Below are 20,531 nucleotides of genomic sequence, written 5' to 3'. Positions count from 1 at the left end.
GGTCAGCCTGATGCCATCTCAACCCCTCCCTGGGTCAAGACCTCCCCCAGCTCCTCTCACCTCTCAGATCCAGACAGTCAATCCACATTCAGCAGAGACACACAGAAAGGCTTAAAGCACAAAACGTAGCCACTTTCTAAAAGAGTGGTTTCTGAACACACAGTGACAAAACCACTTTAATACAAAGATGTGTAATGACACTGTGAGTTCATACATAGTAAACTTCACCTCTCCATTTTAAACTTATGGGAAACTAGGCTAACAAACACAATAGCCAGCCTCTTCCATTCTGTCTTATGGGCAAGATGGCCTTTCACCAGTGAAAAACGAAATAGAGTGTTTTTCACTGTCAGGACATAACACACACCTCAGTATATGTCCTGCCTTTTACTTACACTGCACCCTGCCCAGGGGTTACCCGGGACCTATCACAGGGGTGGCACTGTGTACACAGAAGGGAAAGTAAGGCCTGACAAGTGGTTACACTTGTCCGGACAACGTGCTAACTTAGCAAACTGCGCGCAGGCCCTACACTGCAGGCCTGAGTTCCCTTCTCCTCGGACCTTTGCATTACTAGCCCTTGCACACACAGTGCGCATCACTAGGGACTTTACTAGTAAGGCAAATATAACAATCATGGGCAACCAATTACCATTACACTTTACACAGGGAACACTGATCAGCAGTGGCAAAGTACCCAAAGCATCTAAATTGGCAACTCTAAGTCAGGAAAATGGTCTAGGGAGAAAGGAAAAAGTTTAGGGAACTTTAGCCAAAAAGGCCAAGTCCTACACGGGGCAATCGACATTGGGACCATATATTGCAGCCATAGCTATGCGCATGTGTCCTAGATCGCCTGTTAGGATGACGTTTCTGCCCTCCAGATCAGTGTGTGATTCTGATAGTGTCCAGTCGAGCCCCTTCTGAATCAAAATGGTGACCCCTCGTGCATAGTTGGAGCGAGTTGGAGTTGGAGAATATGGAGGAATATATGTTACCCCACCTTTGTGTTGAAGTTTAAGAGTGGAGGAGCTATTCATGTGTGTTTCCTGTAAGAAACAGATGTCTATGTTGACGTCTGGTTAGGTAAGCCTGTATTAACCTGATGCTTCATGTAACCAGATTTAGTGAATCTCATGTCTGCAGCGTTCTTGGAATTATTTTCATGTGCTTTCTTTGTGTATGGCCTGATATGTATGTATGTATGTATGTATATTGCATTTGTAAAGCGCTCAGTTACTCACGAGTATCCCGGCGCTGAGCGCAACTGGGGAACCCATCCTGGCTTTCCCTGTGAGATGATCCCTACTGGGAATCTCCAAGGTGAAGACAAGCATCCCCGGCGCTGGTGGGGCCGTAAGTGGAGATTAAGCAAGCTATTGCCCAGAGTTGCTGAGTGGGATCCATGATTAGAGTAGGCACCGAGAGAATTATCGAGTCCGCTGACCTTGGCCCAAGACCCTGCCGCGTCGGGAATCGAACCGTGGTCCCAGGCCGACTTCTGCTTACGGGTCTGCCGCCTCTAACCAGTGAGCCACACCAATCCATATGTGCAGGCGGTCTTGTCTTGGGGTTACCTATGAATTTCCAGGGACAGCGAACCGATGTATTTTCTGTTCAATGTATGGAATGGAATGATGGGGGGATACACAATACGATTGCACAATACTATGCACCGATGCAATTTTGTTGCAAATAAAAACAGTTTGAAAAAAAAAAAAAAGTTTCTACTAAGTCACAAGGTAAACCCAATCCACCTCATGCAAATGACCCTTGCTCCATCACGTCAGACTTAGGTGCCGATTACGATCCGGTAAAAAAATTCCCCGTACGACTCGTATCCGGTCTTTTTACCGTACGAATCGTACAAGTGCCGTACAAACTGCCAATTACGATTCGCATGGTAAAAAGTCCATACGAATCGCATTGGGAATTATTCCCCAAACGTCCTCGGGTCGGAAAATGTGTCCGACACATCCACGGACGATTTACCGTACAAATGTGAAAAGTGAAGTCCGACCGCGGAATTACGATCCATCCCGTGCGTCCGATGTTACAACCGTATGGAAAAAACACCGTCCGCACCGAACTCCCATAGCAACCATGGAGACATGTGCCCGCATACGCGCCGACCCCCCCCAGCCCCCATATGTACGCGCCGACCCCCCCAGCCCCCGTACGTTCGAGTCGTACCCCCCCAGCCCCCGTATGTTCGAGTCGTACCCCCACCCGTGTATGTACGGTGCGTACCCCCAGCGCACCGTACATACACGGGTGGGGGTATGACTCGAACGTACACGGGGGGGTTCGACACGTACACGGGTGTACATACACGGGGGGGTTCGACACGTACACGTGTGTACACACGGGTGTACATACACAGGGGGGTTCGACACGTACACGGGTGTACATACACGGGGGGTACGACACGTACACGGGTATACATACACGGGGGTTCGACACGTACACGGGTGTACATACACGGGTGGGGGTACGACTCGAACATATGGGGGCTGGGGGGGGTACGGCGTGTACATACGCACCGTACATACACGGGTGGGGGTACGACTCGAACGTACACGGGGGTTCGACACGTACACGGGTGTACATACACGGGGGGGTTCGACACGTACACGGGTGTACATACACGGGGGGGTTCGACACGTACACGGGTGTACATACACAGGGGGGTTCGACACGTACACGGGTGTACATACACGGGGGGGTACGACACGTACACGGGTGTACATACACGGGGGGTTCGACACGTACACGGGTGTACATACACGGGTGGGGGTACGACTCGAACGTACGGGGGCTGGGGGGGGTACGGCGTGTACATACGGGGGCTGGGGGTGGTACGCACCGTACATACACGGGTGGGGGTACAACTCGAACGTACACGGGGGGTTCGACACGTACACGGGTGTACATACACGGGGGGTTCGACACGTACATGGGTGTACATACACGGGGGGTTCGACACGTACACGGGTGTACATACACAGGGGGTTCGACATGTACACAGGTGTACATACACAGGGGGTACGACACGTACACGGGTGTACATACACGGGGGGTTCGACACGTACACGGGTGTACATACACGGGTGGGGGTACGACTCAAACGTACGGGGGCTGGGGGGGTACGGCGCGTACATACGGGGGCTGGGGGCGGTATGGCGCGTACATACGGGGGCTGGGGGGTCGGCACGTACGTACGGGGTCGGGGGGGGTACGGCGCGTACCGGGCCACCTACTCTGGTCGTTTCGCACCGTACTTCGCTTTTCCGGCACTTTTTGGGTGCCGTGAAAATATTGCCGTCCGGACTGCTGTCGGTTCGAATCGTAGTTCCTGGGTCGTGAAACGCTGCCTGAAAGCGTCCCGACGTCACGTCGCAGCATTCCCGGATCACATTCGTATGTATATTTTCGTCGGTCGGTGTTTGTTACGATTCGTACGGAAATGGTGTTTCCGTGCGACTCATAATTCCATGTTTGTAAAGTTTTACGACCGGGTACGAGTCGGATGGAGAAAACGCTCCGACCGACGGTTCGTACCCGGTTTTTACCGGATCGTAATCGGCACCTTAACGTTTGACTTTGCCCCAATATCACATGACCAGATACCTGCAGTTTGCACTTTGATCTTTTAGGCGCTATTTTGCACCAAAAAGATTAAACCATCAAAACTCTGGTTCTACTGATTAGATTCAATTAATTGTGATGTCATTTTCTGTGTATTAAAATGTACTCTATTTTTTTTTGTTATGAGATTTTCCTTGTGTTGAATTTTCACTTTTTTTGTATGTTTGTGTTGCCTCATAAGTACTTTATACATTGCCTCTAATTTAAGCCTGGCTACTTTTGTGCCAAGCTACAAGAGGGTTAAGCATAAGTTAATTTAGTGACTTTTGTGGTTCATCTTGACAAAGAATGTTGTTACTACCTAAGTGGGGCTTCCACCCACCTCAGCCAATAAACCAATTTCTTACAGATGATCAATGGCTATGGCTCCAACTGGAGAAATCATATGCCTCTACATTATCAGGAGAACTGCGGTTGCCAAATATGTAACTGTATAATGTAGCTCATCGTCTATCACACTAGGCCTAAAACATTTCCTCCTCTCTGGAAACCCTGAATTGCGCCATCATTGAGCAGCAACTGCTGGGAAATTCCTCAGGATCATTGTGTCTATGCTATTGGGTACAAAATTATAGTTATTCTAGGGATTGCTTGATGCCACAGAAAAGTTTGGATGAAAGGACGCTAAAATGGTTCCTTCATCTCAACGCATCCCTATGAAACAACAATGTAAAGATCCTCATGCAGGTGTCAGTATAGACACCGTACAACATTTTTTGACAAATGTTGAACTGAAGTCCTTTCGAGATTTCAACCTTCCCAGAAAACAGGAATGGAAATTCCTACAAATGAAGTATTGTCTGGTCAGGACTCTATGACCAGCAACACTGAAACTAGTGGAATCAACTCTTCATTTTTATCTTGAATGATGGAATAGCTTTAAGGGCATCATTTAAGGCCTTTACACATTGCTGATGAAGGAATTGTATGTCAAGCTTTTGTGTACCTCCCCCAAATGAGTATGGCAGTCCATTCTGGCAATGTCTAACCCTGATCAAGACATATCCTATGGTCATGTCATGCAATACAGCTATGCAGGCAACAAGTCTACAAGTTAGTTACTTATCAAACCATCTTAGACTTTTGTCATTATTGTTTTACATATTCCATATTGAGGGGGTCACAAACCACTGGAAGGGATGGATAGATGGATAGACACGTCGCTGGCCATCGCCAAAATTGCCAAACTGGATGTGAGACCTGGCTGCTTCAGCTTCTCATGAACATGTGATTGAGAGACTGCATGATCAACAAGACATATTTATTTGGATAGGAAGCACCTTCTAATCCCTTTTATCCTCCTGAATAGTTAGGTGTTTGGTCACTGAATGAATGGGCTAACGTTACCTGCAAGAGATATTTTTATGGAGTAGGACTTAGTTAATTTATTTATCACCGGAATGAGGCAGAAATGTTTATCGCTAAGACTGTTCTTATTCAGTCATGTTCAGGAACATATGGATAAGTGCAAGATACAATTAAAGTGCATGTTGCGCATAGCTGAGACTTCTTTCAATATATAATTTGGTACGTTTGCCATTGTTCTAAGATGACTGTGGGCCAGATGTACATAACTTTGCTTTGTGATCACCTAATAGCGAATTGGTGCGATTTGCCATTAGGTAATGGCAAACAGTAATGAACTACAGTGTGTTTTACACTTTGCAATCCCAGTGGGTCTACTTTATTAATATTCATGAGTGAGTTTGCAATTTTCGACCCATTGAGAATCGCTAAAATCACAGGGATGGTGGCCTTCTGGGGTCAGCAGACCACAATGGCTCTGATTGCTTTTAAATAAAGCAATGTTATTTGTCAAATGTAGCCCATTTTCCTTAAAGGAAAACAAAGCGTTTCAAAAACAAAACTTAAAAGTTTTGTTTTTATTTTTTAAGAGCAGGCAGTGGTCCATGGGACCACTGCCTCATCTTTAAAAAACATTTTTACAACCATCCACAAAGGGGAAGGGGTCCGCTTCCAGCTTACGAATGGGTTGCCACCCTTTTGAAGTAGGTGATAAAATAAGAATGTTTGCCGACAGCATTTCAGTTGCAAAATATTCACACATACCACTGTGAGTCGTTATTAGGAAGGGATGCCCTTGACACGCGCTTTCCTAATACCAAATCGCTAACCCATTTTTCAACTGAACCGCAAAATATGGTTTTGCACATTCAAAAAGGCCTTTTTGCGGTCACAAACCTCCCGATTCTGCGAATCAGGCAGTTTGCGACCTCCAAAAGGCTATGTGCATCTGGCGCCAAGTGTTTAGAAACATCTTTCTTAAAAGTTAGTTATTGTGGACGTTCCATTTAGTCATAATGGATCGACAAAAACATCATCCATTCCAGCTCTGCCACTCTAAATATGTTAAATATTTTCTCTTTTCTCTTCCACCAAGTAATAAACAGCAGATGAACCTGACACACACATAGGGCTCGATTCTAATCTCCCTAGGAAAGCCCTCCGTATGACTCGGATCCGGATGGCTTTCCATGTCAGACGTGCTCGTGAGTCCGAACGAGCGAGTACGATGCTGCTGTATGCTTACGGACTCAGTTCACTCAGACTCTCATTGAACTCCATGGGGGCCTGTGTACAGACGTGTACTCAGGCTCCCATAGCAGAAAAGGTGTGGGTGGGGAAAAGCGTACACCCTGTGATGGGTACCCCATGGTGCCCACCAAACTGTGCATGCTAGGATCGGGGGACCCAGGGGCACACTCCTGTGACAGATTCGGAGAGCCCAGGTTGAAGGGGGACCTGCTACGGCCCCCCGAAGTATGCTTCTGACAGCCGTTTCATCTTACTGAGACCGAGGCGAAGTGGCTGTCCAAATTGCACATCGTACTCACTCGGTCAGAATACGGCTCCATAGCGCCGCATGATTCAGCTACGAACGAGTCATACGGACAAGTTAGGGTCCCGGAAACGATTCGGTCGGCCCATAGGCAATCTTAGCATCGTGCTTGGTAGTTGGGACCAGTGTATGATTCAGTCATAAACAAGGGCTACGAATCGGATCTGGGAAAGCCAAATCCGATTCGGAGGCCTTCCGAACAACATCGGAATCGAGCCCATAGAACATAACTTTCTGTGAGCTACTGAAGGTGCGAGTGATCGATTGCTTCATTGTAATTACAAGTGCTTTTGATGAGTATAGGTTATTTCTGCCTAATACCATTTCACCCTTTGACAGGCATGCTCTGATTACAGGTTGTCAGTGAACTAATGACCGACAAAGCTATCATTGTATTTCCCATGTTTACAAACCCAAAAATATAATGACATCTCTACTCATTTATTGAATATCTGCATAAAATAAAAAGACATATATTTTTTAAAAGTTGACATTACTGTAATAGTGATACACACCTAACATTCTAGAGCTCCAATGACCAAGATCCTTTACGTTGCCACGCAAAATAGAATTATCCCAAAAAGGGACCTACACTGAGATCCCTGTGAGGCCCTTAACTCCAGTGACCAGAGATACTTTAATACTTGGAGGTTTTAAAGGAGATTACACGTCAGAGCCTGATGATCTTTTTAGAAATGAAGAATTACCAGGAAATAGATCATTCTGGGTCCCTATCTCATTCATCTCTAAAATGGGTCCATAGAGTTACAGTGGCCCTGGTTATTCTGATGGCGCAAGTAACTTTCTTACCAATCCTGTCAGAAATACCAGGCACCTCATAATGAGGCCTAGAGGATACATTTTCCATGCTGTGGGCCTTTAACTTGTACCACACATTAACGTCAAAAGCGTAAAAGAGAAGGGCTCTCCTCCTGAACTTTCATATAGTCTGGCAGGGCTTCCTCCTGCAACCTGAAATTCACCACACAGGTTTGGTATGTTGAACAGACAAATTATCCATGGATGCCATCCATAGGACCATTTTATTTCTCATCCTTACTATTTCATGAGTAGGGCACAACAGCTTACTGGGTCATACCTTTTTTCTGGGATCACACATCTATGTGTTCAGTATTAATCTACCCTAATTCCACCGGTAGACACCTCAAATGCTTTCTGGGCTCAGTCTGAGTGCCTTGAAGATTGGAGGCTGCAATGCAGCAATTACACACCTGTGAGGATGATACCAAGTAGAAATATGTATAGAATTTGAAAAAATACAGCATGTCTATCAGTGCGTATTGTAACCAGAATCAAATCTCCAATGGCAATTTCAGAACATTTTACCTGCATCTTCACAAAAATGTTCTGATTAGATTTTCCAATCAAACATTGCAAATTAATGTATTATTACATTTAATCAGCAATTTATGCTTTGTTTAACAATGGATTACCAGGATAATATGCTATGCAGTATAAACGGTTGACTTATAGAATATCAATATAACAAACATTGATGTTCTAAATATAAAAAAAAAATATCGACTGCAAAATATCAACTCCATTACATTAGCAGTAAGTACAAAAATATTGAATCAAAAATATTGAGGTAAAAAATATAGATGTAAAAATTATTGATTTAAAACTATATATAAAATAAAATAATATATAGTAAATCTATTAAATATTAATATTATTTTTAACAAAATAAATTGCATTTAATATACATTTTAACTAAAGATAACAAATACACTTAATTCAAAAAAATATAAACACATAAACATAAAAATGTATACATATGAATATATTTTAATTAAAAATAATTTAATAACTATTTTCTTTATTTAATTTTTAAACTCTAAAATTATATAGAAATAAAATATATATATCTCCAAAATTTAAAATAAAAAAACATTATATAATAAATTAAAACATTAAACTATTAAAAAAATTAAACTTATATTTCTCAATACAAAAAGTGCTACAGTAGGGAAGTGTTGGATAGCGGAATAATAAAATTTACTATTCCAACTATGGCGCAAGAACATGCAGTCTGTGCTGGAGACGCTGTCATGGGGGACATCCTCACACAAAGACTTGCAGACCAAATGAGGGACAGATAAGTGAAATTTGCAGGGCTGGGGGGGTGGTGGAGTCATCTAACCGGAGCGGGGGGGACTGAGGGTTCTGGCCACACAATGCCTTCTACTTTTATTCACACCAAGGGTACAAACTGGCGGACCCTGGACATTATGGGACTTGGGGTTAGTGAGGGGAGGGTGGGTCACTGCTATGCAGATTCTTGACGCAGAGAAGAGAGGTCGGACCCCTTGGAAGCTGAGCACGGGGGAACAGCGAGGGGGAGGGGGTCAAATGGAAGTAGTCGAGGGCCAACACAAATACACACTACACAGAGCTCCATGATAGGGTCCACAATTAAAATTCGCACTCTCAATGTGAGAGGCCTTAACAATCCCATTAAACGGAGGTCTATCCTTTCCTACCTGGAGAATTCGGAGACAGATATATGCCTTCTCTAGGAAACGCATCTCCTCGACAAAGATTGGCATAGACTGAGATCCCGAGTATTTCTGCACCAGTTTTTTTCATCTGGTCCAGACAAAAAGGTGGGGTAGCAATCCTAGTGGCTAAGCGTTTCAAGGGGACAGTGGGGGAAAAAGTGGCCGAGATCAAAGGGCACCTCTTGGCTCATGTATTCCAGATTGGGGGACACATTGTACTGATAGATTCCACCTATGTACCCGAAACAGGCCACGAACGATTCTTGAAATCAGATTTCATGGAGGTCATGAACAGACAAGAATGGAAGACGATCATAGGGTGGGACCTAAATTTAGTCATGGAGGAGGCAAAAGACAGGTCGGGTAGTCAACACTCACAGGTGGGGGAGGTATCACCAGAGGGCAGACAGTGGCTCCACTCTTTAGGCCTCATGGATCTGTGGAGGACAGCGCACCCTCACACGTCGAAATTTTCATACTACTAACACGCACACAAGACATATGCCCGCCTGGACCATATGCTGGGTACGGAAGAAATCCGTGTCATGATGGGTGAGATCGACATAGTTCCAGCGGCATTGTCCGATCCTGATGTGGCAGAGTCACACTACATCTGCCGCCACAGCGGGGTAAATACGGGGGCTAGTGGCTACAAGAGACGATGCTTCACAAGGAAGCGGTGAAAACACAGGGGTATCTGGAGATGAACGATTTCCTGGATATAAACAGAACCTCTTTATGGTGAGCTTAGAAGGTGGTGGTGAGGGGGAACTGATCGCGATCTCCGCAGTGGAAGCTAAAGACCATAACGAGAAGAGAGCGGAACTTTCAGCACAGGTACTAGAGCTAGAGCGAGTGCATAGCCGGACTGGGTCACCTAGGCTCTGAAAGCGGCTCAGGCCGGCAAGGGCACAACTGGAGGGGCTGGACCTCGACAGAGCTGAATACACGGCCCTGAGACTCAAACACTTGTACTACAGCGGAGGGGACAAAAAAGGAAGTATGCTAACAAGTAAATTGAGAGCTAGACACAACAGATGCGGGTGCAGACAATAGAGGATGCCAGAAGGGAGGATCACACAGAGGATGAGGACATAGCGCAGGTGTTTAGGGACTTCTACACAGACCTTTACGCCAGGGAGAACACATCAGATAGACTACAGACATCCTACTTACAGGGGATACACACGTCCGCATTAATACAGGATCAGGCAGAACAGCTCGACGCACCGATTCGGATTCAGGAGGTGATGGGGTGATTTCCTGCCTCAAACCTCTTAAACCCCGGGGGCTGGATGGTTACTCAGGGGGCTCTTACAAGACCTTTTGTCACCTGCTGGTGTCGATCTTGACATGCCTGTTCAACACATTTGAGGGCCCGGGCATGATTCCCGCGGAGATGTTCGCAGCGGCTATCGTAGTCCTTCCCAAGCCAGGGAAAGATAGGAAGAAATACAGCTCCTACTGTCCGGCATCACTACTCAATGTAGACCTCAAAATGTTTACGGGTATTTTAGCGGCAAGACTAGGTCTGATGATTACTGGGATAATAGAGCCAGACCAAGTGGGTTTCATCCAAAATCACCAAGGAGGAGACAATAGGAAACGCATCCTAACCCCTCATAGACAAGGCCCATCGCATGAATATGAACGCGCTGTTGTTGACAGCCGACGCAGAGAAAGCATTTGATCGGGTTGATTGGAGCTCTCTGGAGCACACGTTGATTCACTTTGGGCTGGGGGACCATTTTAGGGCCTGGTAGCGAGCTGCTACAGCTCCCCCACCACCTCCATCAAAGTCAACGGGACATGGTCATGCCCCTTTCCCATTCAAAGGGGAACAAGGCAGGGGTGACCGCTGTCACCCCTCCTGTTCGCTCTCTACATCGAGCCACTAGCACAGAGGGTGCGGGACAACCCGGCCATAACAGGCATACCATTCATCGGGGAAAGACACACCATAAGTCTCTATGCTGATGACATTTTGACATCGCTAGAAGATCCAGAACGGTTGGTTCTGGAGTTTTTAAAGGAACTAGAGGCCTTTGGCGAGGTATCTGGCTTCAAAATTAACATAGAGAAATCACAGATCCTACATCGGACAGGGACACGACCAGACTCACAGGAGAGGGCAGACCGCTTTGCTGAGAACCAAGTAACAAAGTTGATTCCTTATTTGGGGATCGAGATGGCTGCGACGATTCACCTGACGGTCTCCATGAATTAGGCAACACTCACTAAACAGATCATACATGACTTACAGACATGGAAGCGCCATCAGTTATCACTAATGGGCCGCAATTAAGATGTCGGTCCCACTGAAGGTACTGTATCTGTTCCAAACGATCCTAGTCAAACCTCTGCTGGGGACACTTAAGGCTCTCCAGAAAGAGATGATCCACTTTGTATGGGCAGGGGCGCGGCCTTGTATGCCCAGGGAACTGGGCTATCTGAGAGCAGAAGTGGGAGGCTAGGAGATCCTGAACCTGGAGGAGTATCATAGAGCTACTCAAATGTGGTACCTAGTGGAATGGAGCCAGGAGGAATCCGAGAAGAGGTGGCTATTCCAGGAAAGGGCACTGGGCCAAATATCTTTGTGGAAGGTACCCTTTCTGAAAAAAGCAGATAGGCCGCAGGGATCCCTGATTACGAGGGCGGTGATGGGTGCATGGGAGGTGGTGGCCAGGATAAAAAAACTCACGTCATTCCCCTCTCTGCTGACGCCTCTGCTGGAGAATAGGGAGTTCTCCCCGGGAATGGCGGTCACAGACTTTAAAGCTTGGCAGGACACGCTTTGCAAGGCTGCGTGGCACCTGTTTGACTTAGATGGGATAATTTCCTTTACGCAATTGAGACAGGACTACGCATAACAGGAGACAGAAAGATATCACTACATGCAGATGAGACACTGTCTGCTACACCCTGACATACTCCCCCACATAAGCAGAAGGATGACAAAGTACAAAAAATGGCTGATCACAATGACATCGGACAAAAAGTTGGTTTTAAAGCTCTACGATATGCTTCGCACGCTGGCCCCCGATGAGTATACCCGCAGTCAGAGGCGATGGGCAAAGGAGCTAGGGAGGGACCTCTCGAAAAAGGAATGAGGAGAGATTTATTACAAGGCCAAACACACAGCAAGGAACACCGTGGGTAAGGAAACGGCCTTCAAAATAGCCACCTATTGGTACCTGACGCCAGTGTTCTTCAACCAAGGGAATCCGGACCGTAGCCCTACTTGTTGGTGAAGATGCAGGGGGAGGGGAAACTATACACCTGTTGTGAGAATGCCCAGTCCTTTCTAATTATTGGCCTCAAATCTTGGATGAGATTGAAGAGAAATTTGGGACACAGATTCCAAGATTCCTAGACTATGTGGTACTGTGGTTGCCCAATCCCCTCACATTCCCACTGAAGTCCCGCAAAGGAAAACAGATGGGCCTGGCACTGGGGGCGGGGCTCCAAAGCATTTTAATGCATTGGGGCACACAAATAGTACCCACTCATACCGGTTGGCTTCATAAATTGTGGTACACTTTAGCGACGGAACACATAGAGGCCACACTCACGGGCTCTGGGCTCGGTTTTGGGGAGATCTGGAAGCAGCTGCTGACCCTGCTGTCCACCGAATTCAATGAGATCACATGTCCAAGGTACCTTCACCTCCTGCGCCTAACAGCCACAGAAAGCGCTTCTGAGTCACAGTAAAAGTTTTGTGCTCACTCTCTCCGCAAGAGTGCCATGGGGGACAGAGGAATTCTTCCTACCAGTGGTGGGGAGGGGTTGGGGAGGGAAGTTTTTTTTTTCATTGTTCAAATGTTATGGGGGTAAGTTTCAATCTCCTCAAGTTAGTTTGAAGCCCATCGAAGCACATGCATGGACTCACATACCACGGGATCAGTAGATGGATGAAGCGGGTCATGCTAGAGCTGTACGTACCGTAATTCTTCTTATGCGTACCTGTCTACAGTGCATTAGATGGCAGAGCTAACAAAACACTTCAACATTTTCATTTACATTTATTTACATAATTAACATAATTAATAATCAATTAAAAAAATCTTATTAATACAAAAATAATAAACATTCATTGAGTATACATGCTTTAATACTATAATATCCACAACACATACCTAGATTAGACTATAAAATAATAAAACACAATTAAATATTATTTTTAAAAGAAAATCTATTACTATTAACAATTAATAATTGAATATTTAAAAATGTATTTATACTAACCTTTTACCCTTTTAAAAGTATAAACAACACACACAAAAATAAACAATTACACAAAATAAATATCAAATAATTTACATGCACTAACAACTATATAATAATTAATTAATCACAAAATACTTACCACTGTTTACTCCTATAACTACCACAACACACATCTAAAATTATTACACAATTACCATAATTAATTACTAATGAATTAATTAAAATTAATTAACAACTAATTATTAATTCATCAATTAAAAATAAATTAATCCAACCATTTACACTTATAAACGCAACAACACACACCTATATTTAATCACACAATTACCATAATGAATTACCAATTAAAATTAATTAACAACCAATTATTAATTAACAACCCATTTAACACTATAAAATCTCAATTAAACAAATAATAATAAATACAAAATATTCATTACATTCAATATAATTAAATTACTTACCACCCTATTCCCCTATAAACCCACAACCCGCTACAGAACTAAAAGAGCAAAATTCAAATAAAAAATATTAATAACTACTAAAAATCATCAATTAATTTTATATAATTAAAATACTTCCCATCCTATTCCCCTATAGACCCACAACCCGCTACAAAACAAAAAACGCAAAAATCAAATTAAAAAAATTAATAACTGCTAAAAATCATAAATTAATTTGATATAATTAAAATACTTCCCATCCTATTCCCCTATAGACCCACAACCCACAACAAAACAATCAAATAAAAAAAATTAATAACTACAAAAAATGTAACACATATATAAAAATACATACCAGTCTTATACAAAAAAACATACATCACATACATATGAAATATATGCTAAAATACATAACATTAATAAAAAATAGATATTTTTAACGACTATATTTTTGCAAACAATGTTTTACACTTCTATATTTTAACATGAATATTACTTACCTGAATTCGATATTCTTGACCACGAGAATTTGTCTCTCGATATTTCTGATCCACGGTATTTTTAACTCGATATTTGTGTAAATCGATATTTTTTATTCGATATTGTGTCTTCCCATGTCTGGCATTTGTGTAGCGAACCTATGTACACACAGTAGACTCACTAGATTGGCAATATGATAATTTAAAGAATAAAAACATATAACTTCAGACAGACTGCATATGACTGATTCTAGTCAACTCAAGACTGGTCAGAGTACCAGATGCAGAGCGAATAGACAGGGCAAACATGGTAAACATATGGATTTCCTTAACTGCACACTGCTGTCAGTGTGCTTCATGGGCTTCTGGTTGTCTTGAAAGTGGAATTCACAATCATTTTTATGGCTGTTATAGCTGTAAATTGTGGTTCTCCTTGCTCATTAAACTGAGGTCCTCTCAGAATTTACTCTCAGCAGTGTCCAACGCTGGTCCAGAATGGCTGGATATATGTATATTTTCAGGATAACCACAGCTTAGGCACATTATTGCAATCTGAAGTTAATGCATTTCAATGTATCTTGTGTGAATATCTTGAGATTCTGGCATGGATAGGCTCTCACAGACCAATGCTGAATACTATTTTCTTATTCCTAAGTCTTTTAACTACTGTACACCTAAATCCTATACTGACTTTCCATATCTCTTGGCCATATCTATTAGTAAAATGTTCATGTGACGTCTTAAAATTCTTTCATCCCTTTTGTTTTTCAAATTTGATGTTGCAGTTTTGATAGCTCCTATCTCCCACCAAGAACAACTTGATGGCACATGCGGCAAAAGCCTACTTTAGATACATTGAATTACATTACCTGACATCATAGCTTTCACAAGTCTGTTAATGTATCCTGCACATTACATTTGACCTTCATAAAACTTTGATTAGGGTCGGCCCAAGGAAGTCATGCTGAGGTTAAGATTAGGGGGTTAAATTGGGCTCTGGCATTATGCCCCTACAATTTATTGATGGGATAAAAGCTAAACCTGCATCAGCGATCAGTGTGGCCATCTGTCTGAGTTGTGCTTTGGTACCAAGTTCACAGCTTTATTCCCTACTGTAGTAACTCCCATCTCCATGGCAGGAGATGCCACGGGCAAAAACAATCAGAGTCATCAGTTTCCTCACCTGAATAACAGTGCCCGGCCCCTTGGCTTAGTCCTTGACAGCTCTCATCACTTTACTCTTTGTGCTGAATCTGGTTCTCATTGCCCCTGTGACTGGTCTTTGGTGGCTCCTAACAATGTGATTGTACTTGCGTTCCCAATGATTCTGTCTTTCATTGTCACTATGAGCAGGGCTACCAATACCCATTGCCCCAATCTCTTAGTCCAGTGGTTCTCAAACTTTTGACTCCTGAGGACCCCCATTGAGTCACCACTGGAAGCCGGGGACCCCCAAGCAATTTTTAGGATTTAAAATTCAAATATTAAAACAGTAATTCGAAAAACATTAACACGTGTGCACACAAAACAAATACTCGAATTACTAATGATTTTAGGTGCATATTTACAAGCCCCTATCACCATGGGAACATCACTTTTTGAGACGTTCCCGTAGCGATAGGGGCTTCGCTTTATTTACAAGGCAGCGTTAAGCCACTTAACATGGTTTACCGCTGTCTTGTAAATAAGACCCCCTTTCACCCAATGCTTAGCGTGAAAGGGGTGGGCAGTGGGTGTTGCGGTGGGCGTTTCCCCTGCAACACCCATTGATTTTGACGCGGCCCCCTATTTACAAGGGCAGCGTAAATGGGAGGCAGCGCCAAAATTAAGACCAGGGAAAACCTGGTCTTAACTTGGCGAAACAAGGAGAAATGCTTCATTTCTCCTCGTTTTTGCAAAACGCCTTGGATTGTTTATGTTCAGTAAGGTGACCCTTCCTGCACATCAACAATCTTTAAAAAAAAAATTACATTTTGTAACTTCCATATGTGCTGCATTAAGCAGCACACATAGAAGTGTCAAAACGACATTTCAAGATTTTTTATGTGCAGGTAGGGGGCCTTCCTGTACATAAACTATCTTCCCCTGTTAAGTGTAGCGCCAGCGCAGGGGAAACGCAGGGCTGCACCATATTCTTGTAAATATGGTGCAGCCCTGCGTTTCTGAAGTGGCGGAGTGTGTTGTTAAGCCAAGGAGGCTAACAACACTCTCCGCCACTTCTGTTGTATTTTATATTGAAAGAATTTGCAAGAAAACGAATAAAGTTAATGGGAAGGTTGGTGCTGCATCTCCGTGACTAACTTTTCAATGGTTGGTTTTATTTCACAGTACGAGGCTCCTGCTCCTGCCAGAGCCAGACTGGAAATCCAAATCAGCCCTGGCAAATGATTTCAGACCAGTTCCCATACAGTGCACACCAAGTGCAGTGAGTGAGCCTGACCACTACAAAGGGGGCTTTGGGAGGCTCTCCCCCCAAAACATTTAGGAAACAATGGTGCAGTCTACAACACATTTATCATTATATTGAATTGTATTAAATTTTAAAGAATAGTAAATGAAGACCTGACTATGCACCAGAATACGACAGTCTTTCTGGGGGGGTCTTCAATGATTCCCCCACTATCACCCTCCAACAGGGCTTCTCATCTCCCCATTTATGTAGTGACTCCTCTGAGGCGGAAGCCGGAGGTTTGACTGCTAGAAGTTTTTAAATTGTTTGCTTACTCTGTGTGTTTTATTCCGCTTACACTTTGTGTTTTAAAATTGCTAGCTTTACACTTACCCGCCACCTCTGCATCCATTGCCCGCTCCTCGCGCAGACGACTCGAATCTGACGCGTTGGAGGCAGGGCTTGCCGATGCTGGGGGTTTGACTGGCTACACGCACCTGTGCTGGGACGAATCCCGCCCATTTGTCTACTTATTCTCTCCCCTCCCTGCTCGCTTAGATTGATTTAGTGACTCCTCTGAGGCGGAAGCCGGAGATTTGACTGCTAGAAGTTTTTTAATCGTTTGCTTACTCTGTGTGTTTTATTCCGCTTACACTTTGTGTTTTAAAATTGCTAGCTTTACTCTTACCCGCCACCGCTGCATGTTATGTTATGTTATGTTATTTGAATTTATTGAGCGCACAGCTACTCGGAAGTGTTCCGGCGCTAACAACAAAAAGGCGGCCAAACTACAGATATCCATCAAAACAGCAATGTCTTCAGGGATTTTCGAAACAAGAACGGATCACAGATAGCCCTCAGAGACAAGGGAAGAGAGTTCCAAGCAAGGCAGGCTCTGCGGGCAAACGAATTGCCTCCCAATCGAACACGCTTAAATTTGGAGGTCTCCATAAGCAGCAGTGAGGATGACCTCAACTGTCTCCTAGGAATAGAAAAGGAGAATCTGTCCTGCAGATACTTGGGGCCCAGACCATAAAGGGCCTGTTGAACAATGGACAGCATTTTGAATTTAAGGCGAGATTCCACGGGAAGCCAATGAAGTGCCCGAAGTTGAGCCCGAGTGCTTTGCCAGGGGGACAGACCGCCCAGAAGTCTGGCTGCTGAATTTTGGACCACCTGCAGTTTCCTTACAAGGTAGCCCGGGCATCCTACCAGGAGGGCATTAGCGTAATCTAGGCGGGAGAGAAGCAGAGCACGCACCACCGTCTCTCTGTCCCTAACTGGGAGCAAGGGTAAAAACTTCTTGAGACTCCTAAGAAGCCCAAAGCAGGTGCCCGCAAGTTTTTTTATGTGCGAGGCAAAGTTCAGGTTTTCGTCGAACCAATCACCAAGATTTTTAACCGCTCCATTGATCGCTGGGGGACAAGAAAAGCCCGAAGGCCAGAGTCTTGTTCTAAACTCAGAGGAAAAAGAGCCGAACAACAGGACTTCCGACTTAGTCTCGTTGCATTTCAGCTGTGCATTGGCCAGCCACTGAAAGACAGAGGACAGACACTGATGAGGTCTAACCACCGAGTCGTCCGCCTTATTCCAAGTAAACAGCAGTTGGGTATCATCCATGTAGGCCATCACTTTAGCCCCCAGAGACTCCGCCAGAAAGACCAGCGGAGTCATATAGATGTTAAAAAGCAGAGGGCTAAGTGACGACCCCTGCGGTACCCCTGTGGTAACCCTCAAAGGGACCGAGGCACACGGGGGAAGCCAAACCTGCTGCATCCTACCCTCCAAAAAAGAGCTGATCCAAAGCAGAGCTTTCCCAGATACTCCGATGTCAGAGAGGCGGTCAAGGAGCATGGCGTGAGGCACCGTGTCGAACGCCGCCGAGAGATCAAGCAGAATTAATACTGCTTTCCCGCCGGCGTCCAGACACTCTCGAATGGACTCCGAAACCTCCAACAGAGCGGATTCGGTACTGTAGGAGGCACGGAATCCAGACTGCGCCGGATGGAGTACACCAGCCATCTCGACAAAATTAGTCAGTTGGAACGTGACCGCCTTCTCGCAAACTTTGGCCAAACTAGGCAAAAGCGAGATAGGTCGATAATTTTCTGGGAGCAAAGGATCAAGGGATGGCTTTTTAAGAAGTGGCAAAATTAAAGCATGTTTCCATGCCCTAGGCACATGTGCTTCCCTTAGTGATTGGTTGACCAAGAAACTGACCTCAGTGTTGACGGTATCTGCCACATCCAAGAGTAATCTGGCAGCGCACGGATCATTTGGCGAGCCAGACTTGAGGGCTTTAAGAATTCTGAGGGAGCTGGACAAATCAATCGGACAGAACTCTGAGAAGCTGGTGATTGGAAAAGCCCTAGGCAGGGTGGAGACCTGCTCAGGACTAGCCGACTTCATTGAAGGCCGAAATGTCTCCTGAATGCTAATAATTTTGTCCTTGAAGAAAGATGCCAGAGTGTTACACCAGGTAACCATTGCATCCATTGCCCGCTCCTTGCGCAGACGACTCGAATCTGACGCGTTGGAGGCAGGGCTTGCCGACGCTGGGGGTTTGACTGGCTACACGCACCTGTGCTGGGATGAGTCCCTCCCTCTCCTACTCCTATATAATAGACGCCACTTCTCGACCGCGCAGCGGGCGAGCGCAGCGCGCCTAATGCAAGCCCGTCTGCGCCCGTCCGCGCCCTGAGGCGCTCGGCGGTCCGCCATTCTGCCCATTCTGGGCGTTCACCTGGCTGCTTGGTCTCCTACTCCTCTGAGGAGCTTCATAGCTTTAACAACACACCTCCTTCTTGTTCACCTCTTGACTGCTCGCTTAAAGCATTATCAAAATGCTCGCTCTGTAACTTTGCTTTCTCTGGTCATACAGCTACTTTAGGGCCATCAATTCCTCTCTATAAGTTCTGGAGTATCAATTGTCGTTCCTTGCCCAAAAATAGAGATCATATTTTCGACTTATTGTCCTCCACCCAGCCAGATGCCCTGTTCCTAAAGGAAACATGGCTCCATGCTAGCTCTGGCCCTGACGTAGCTTGTGCTTTGCCGCCAGGTTATGTCATAGTTAGGCTAGACAGAGCCACGGGGAAAGGTGGGGGGATCGCGATCATCTTTAAAGACACCTTCTGTTGTTCTTTGGATGCTGTTCCCCTCCCTCACTGCGAAGCCGCTCTTTTCAAGATAGCAGTTTCCCCTCGATTGACGCTATCAGGTTTACTTATCTACCGCCCTCCTGACAAACCTACACAATGGCTAACCTCATTTGCTGACTCCGTAGCCCCCCATGCAATGAAGGTAGCATATTTCAACATCTTGGGAGATTTGAATCTCCATTTAGAGGACCCACAGAACAGTCTTAGTAGAACATTTCTATCATATTGCGAGGCTATTAACCTATCACTTCGCAACCAAGGCCCAACCCATCAGGCAAGCCACTTACTTGACCCTGTCATCTCCAACATTTCGTTTGATTGTACCTCCCCTGCCCTCCCCCTTGATTGGTCTGATCACTATGCCATTTATTTCACTTTGCCTGCTGATCTGACAAAGTATACGTCTCTTCTTGGCACCAGGAATAGTCGCAGAGCCTGGTCCAAGCTAAATATCTCGGCCATCAACACCTCTCTTATGGCTAGCTGCCCTGATATTAATAGTGGATGCACCGCCTTAGCTCAATAAGTATCTCACTGGCTAACCGCTAACATCAATCACCATCTGCCAGTACGTCCCAGGCCACCAACTCCGCATCTCGCTCCTGCCCCTTGGTTTACAGACGCCCTGAAAGCATCTAAATCTAAATGCAAACACCTGGAGAGGTCTTGGTGCAAATTCTATGCCCCGAATGATAAACTAATCTATCGCGCAGCACTCAGGCATTACCATCAAGCCTGCCGAAAGGCTAAAGCTCTGTTTGTTTCACAAACTATTGAAAAGGCCATTAATCGGCCGAAAGCC

The sequence above is a fragment of the Triturus cristatus genome, chromosome 1_2 (assembly GCF_964204655.1).
Source record: "Triturus cristatus chromosome 1_2, aTriCri1.1, whole genome shotgun sequence".
NCBI lineage: Eukaryota > Metazoa > Chordata > Amphibia > Caudata > Salamandridae > Triturus > Triturus cristatus.
This window is presented reverse-complemented; position numbering follows the sequence as displayed.